This window comes from Papaver somniferum, unplaced genomic scaffold, assembly GCF_003573695.1.
Source record: "Papaver somniferum cultivar HN1 unplaced genomic scaffold, ASM357369v1 unplaced-scaffold_80, whole genome shotgun sequence".
NCBI lineage: Eukaryota > Viridiplantae > Streptophyta > Magnoliopsida > Ranunculales > Papaveraceae > Papaver > Papaver somniferum.
Window position 1 is genome coordinate 3120150 of NW_020650971.1, and position 5336 is coordinate 3125485.

Sequence of the window (5336 nt, forward strand, 5' to 3'; positions counted from 1 at the left end):
ATGCATACTTTATTATGCATCAATTTTTTATGTACGCACTAAAATCAACCAAAACAATGCATAACTTTGTTATCCAAATGCATAATTTGTTATGCAGTGGAGAAAATGGTTGCATAATTCGTCATGCATCTGCAGAATGTGTTATGCATCTTTTTTGGTGGTTGTGTAATGTATTGAGAATACATGAAAGAAGATGATGGTGTAAATACATGATTTTGACCAAGAGCCCCCGAATAACCGAAAGATAATGGTTTGCGTGGGAGTTAATGAAACATGAAAGAAGATGATGATGTGGTTATGACTGCATAACATGTCATTCAGTCGAGAAACTGTCTGCATAACATGTTATGCTTTCGTGAAAATGGATGCATAACCTGTTATGCATCTACAAAATTTGTTGCATAACTTGTTATGCAGTCAAGAAAACCTGCATAACCTGTTATGCGTCCGAAAATATGGCTACATAATGCATTATGCATCGAGAAAATAGCTGCATAACCTGATATGCATCCGTAAATATGGGTGCATACTGTATTATGCATCAATTTTTTATATGTACGGCTAAAATCAACCAAAAAAATGGTAATATAACTTGTTATAGATGCATAATTTGTTATCCAAATGCATAATTTTTTATGCAGTGGAGAAAATGGTTGCATAATTCGTTATGCGTCTGCAGAATGTGTTATGCATCGTTTTTGGTGACTGCATAATGGTTAAGTATCAAGTTTTCAAAAAAATTCCCTAAAATGAGGATCACCTCCGATTTTTTCGTTAAAAACAAAAATTTGATATTCTTGTTTGTACTCGTTGGCGTAGCTCTTTTAAAAAGATTTCCAACGATATAAAGTTTGTAAAATTCTAAGGCGCGGATTTTTAGATATGTTATGTCCAAGTTGCGCTGTCAATTATACCCCTGAAAAATTAGACGGTGTAACGAGTTATGCCAGAAAAGATAGTATGTATAACCAGTTATGTATTGATTCATATAATAATTTCATATAATTATGGGTGTCACCGTATACAAAATTAGTTGTGGACCTGAGAATGAGAATATTATTTTTTTTAGGTCTCTCCCTAATTTCCCCAAAAATATATCCTATGCAACGTTCGTGTAAGCTTTTATAGCAAGCTTTTATAGCTTAGTTCGTGGAAGTTATGTTGATTTTTAATCCAAAACTTGATCAATCGAGATCAAAGTTCGTGTAAGCTTTTATAACCAAGTTCGTGGAAGTTGTGTTGATATTAAATCCACAATTTGATCGATCGAGATCAAAGTTCGTGTAAGCTTTTATAGCTAAGTTCGTGGAAGTTGTGTTGATTATTAATCCACAACTTGATCGGTTGAGATCGAAGTACGTGTAAGCTTTATAGCTAAGTTCGTGCAAATTGTGTTGATTTTTAATCCACAACTTGATCAATCGAGACCAAAGTTGTCGAGACGTCCACAACAAGATCGAGAAGCTCATTAAGCTTTTATAGCTAAGTTCCTGCTGTTGTGTTGACTTTTATTCACAGCAAGATCGAGGAGGTCTTTAGTCTAAGCTTTTATATCCACCAACATGATCAAGTTCAAAGTTCTTTCGGATTGCTGTTAGAGAGAACATCCAGCAACTTCATCCGGTTGGAGTTCGTGGCTGGGTCACTGCCATCAACACTAAACTTATTATGCCCACGCGATGCAAGCAAACTAATCATTTATGCAATGAAACATGGTCATTAATTGTTGATTCGTATAAGAGTACCACTTCAAGCATAAAATTATCGCACTACAGTGAACTTTGACAAGAAATGAGCAAGCAAGTTTACTAGCATAGACAAATACTTCAGTTCATTCGTATTCGTATATGCCAGTGGGGGCGACTACATAACTATGTCAAAGATAAAAAAAAAGTTTCATATATGGATTTCACTTCTTCAAAAATGTGGCAGTGGTCCTATTCTAAACAAGCGAAGGGTGGATGGATGCGTATTTGCTGTCAGTCAAATGATATTACAGATTGTATAATAAACATACTCGGATGCGGATTGGTCGATGATTACACAAGACTGACCGCTCTGTGTCATTCCTGATTACAACAAACCGAATAGAAAAGAAAAGTCAGTCGATCACCGTGGTCAGTGGACAAAATATGGAGCAGGGATCAAGCAAAATTTATTAGCCTGATAAAACCGGTTTGCAGTACATCAATTACTTACGATATTGCATAGAGCGTGTTGGCATCAGCTGCTGACAAAGCATTCCTGATTCGATCCAGGTTACTCTCTCGAGACTTTGAAACCTGCAATTCCTGATATACTCGAGAAAGTTCGTTAGATCTAGCCAGAAGAAGCGACTCAAGTTCAGAGATTTTTGTTATAGACTCGCTACACTCAAGAATGGATGACCTTCTTATTGCGAGAAATCTCTTCCCTCTGGTCTTTCACAACATTCTTTAACTCGTTCACCATGGTCCTGAGCACCAGAATCTCTTTCCCCATTTTAAGTTCGCGGTCGGACCATGAAGAACAGTGAGAGCATGGGTTGTTCAAGAATGAGATGGAACTCATTAGCTGCAACAAACGGATAAAAGGAAGGGAAAGAAAGAAGGGAAAATATACATACATATACGTAGAGACACATATATATGCACGGCACAGTAACACCTGAAGTTAGTAAAGCTCCCAGAAAACCTCAACAGAAGATTCAGTTGATAAGATATGCAGAAAAATCAGTCAGTATGTGATTCTAACAAACAGTAACAGCTGCTTAATCACGAGAAGTGTTTTTGTGGTAACTAGCACCTTTAGCATTCAGAATTTCATATGAAAAAGATGGAGGACAAGATAATGTTCGATATTGCCATTACTGCATGCAAGTTTTAATTTCTAGTGCAGCGCTATGCAGATCGTAGGGACAAGGAGGAGTAAGATTTGGGATTTACCTGGTTAAAGTTCTCCTTCTTATATTGCATGAGCTAAGGGAAGTCCGGGAAATTGCACGTAGAACCGGATGCTAGAGTTGTTGGAAGCCGAGATTGGATGACAGGACTATCTAGATAATTGGAGAAGGCCCTATGTACAACTGTGTGTTCATCCTCCACATGAGACCGCTTGCGAGAGCCACTACCTGAAAGTCCATGGCCTGAGTTTGTAAACGAATCATCCAACACACCAGTACAATCTTGCATTTTCGTGCAAGGTGCAGGAGCAGAGTCGTAGGCAAGATTGTCCTTGCATTGTTGAGTATTTATGGGCTCTAAATTTGAGGTTTGGGGAAACTGGAACACTGGTGGAGGTGGATGATGGATCCGCACCTTTCTGGTTTTCATTAACATCGGGAGCATTCAAAGCATCGTCTCGAGAACAATGACAATTATTTACATTTACCAGCAAGCATTAATTGATTGACAGGTCCCAGCAAGTTAAAAATCAGTTGCACCAGATAATGAGCTTGTCAAAATTTACACAACAAGCTTCATAAGAGAAAAACATACCAGTTGGGGGAGGGAAACGGTGCAGTTGGGATGGGTGAAGGAATGTCCGCATCGACAGCAAAATCATCCCTGGAGGAGGGAATACCAAGATCAACAGTAGGAACCACCGTTGGAGGATCGTCTTCAAGGGGATTCTCTAAATAACCACCGATCGCAGAGTTGTTGGAGCTCTCGCTCTCAATGTTGTTTCGGAGAGGAACAACAAAGTTACTAGGAGAGTCAGCAGAGCTGGGGTCGTCATATGTATATTTTACATTTGTGTTAGCAAGAAAGCTACGACGACGTGAATCCATACGCACCTTCTCGGGCATTGCATCTGGAGTATTCGCAAGATTTATATCGGCTGAATCGTTCAAGTTCAATGTCCGTATCGAAAGATGAAGAACTCGCCTCGGTATCAGAACCTGAAGTAGAGCAGCTCATTTCTGTAAGTAAAGTACAGATTCACATGAAATCATTATATACAAGCCTACAGGGTATGGACAAGGTTAAATTATGCTGCACTAAAACAAATTACTTGGGTGAAGACGAACGACAAGTGAAATTAAAATAAGTTAGGTTATTAACTTTACAAGAATCAAAGTTCTGGCAGTGGACGGGTCATTTCTCATCATGGATTAATTAGCTCGGGGGTTACAAACTTGGTGGATTTTGCGAATTTTCCTTCTGGAAAGTTATACATGAAACGGCTAAGGGAATTATTCCTCCACGTTTTGTCTGTGAGATTTTGATGGAAAATCGATAACAAATGAAGCTAAACAGAACCCCACATCTCGGTAATTGGAAGGAACAAGAAAATCAAAATGGCAGAATTAAAGCAAGGCATCATTTTCCACTCTATAAAATCCGAATTCTTGGGATGAATTAATCCAAGGAAAGAGCAACTCTAAGTCAAAAATTCGGGAAATTTGGGAGATTTAGTACCTTAAAACATCAGCAGAACTCCAGGGAGACGTTTTCCGTTCTTCTCGGAGGCTAAGATCCTTCGCAACGGCAGGAGATCTGGTTTTACCGGTGGATATTTCTTTTTCCTGCGATACCAAGAGGAGAAGATGAAAACTAAAATTAGGGATTTTTTCCTTGCACATAGATCGAGCAGCACATAGGAATATCCGTGGGACGTTAAATGGACCCGTTCTGGAAGGGCCCAACAAGCAAGATAGTATTGGGCATCCGTACGTAAGATACGCGGATCCAGTGTGTCTATACCAAGGTAGTCAATTTCGGATTGTACAACTTTGTAAAATCTCGGTTTCATATTTTATATCCTCGTATCGTTAATTACTTAAAAGAAACATAGTATTAGTAAATCTGGTTGTTCACCTTCCTCATCATCAACACCAAATAATAATTTTAGGTCAAGAAATTCAAACACAACAACAAGCAATAATACTAGTGAGTGAATTAATCTTTTTAATTTTTGTACGTGAGATTAGTCCACTCAATTTAAAAAGAAAAAAGAAATCCGGCCAAGACAAATCAATTCCGACCGAAAAACGCGTTTCCGGCCGAAATTTTCGCAAAGATTTCGTCCGACCGAAATTAACAAAATCGTGTCTTCTTGGACCGAACTCCGGAATTTGGCCGAAAGTTCGGCCGAAATGACCGAAATCGACTACATAGGTCTATACCACTGCCAAACATGCGTTGAGTTCCCGTAAGTGTCCGCTATTCACCGTACTCCGAGCCAGATATTGTTGTTACTAATGGGGGCGAATGATTCGTAACGTTACACAATCAACGGGGGCGACCAGAGATTTCAAATTAATTTCTTAACCCCACAACATGTTGGAGGTTAAGAGGGGGCGATATTTGTACCATAATATTTGGGTACCAATACGGGCAAACCACAGCGGAAAA

General features: G+C 38.9%; 1 long non-coding RNA gene across 6 annotated transcripts; it reads right to left on the reverse strand.

Moving 5' to 3' along the window:
- Positions 1 to 1701: 1701 nt before the first annotated feature.
- LOC113344910 lies at positions 1702 to 4550 on the reverse strand. Of its 6 annotated transcripts, none has more exons than XR_003357940.1 (4): positions 4401 to 4550; positions 3477 to 3880; positions 2200 to 3109; positions 1702 to 2069 (listed from the first exon to the last, which is right to left on the reverse strand). It is a non-coding gene; the product is annotated as an uncharacterized LOC113344910 (long non-coding RNA). The 6 variants fall into 6 exon arrangements; XR_003357939.1 differs by having other exon boundaries at positions 2200 to 3300; XR_003357943.1 differs by having other exon boundaries at positions 2200 to 2673; positions 2925 to 3880.
- Positions 4551 to 5336: the final 786 nt, after the last annotated feature.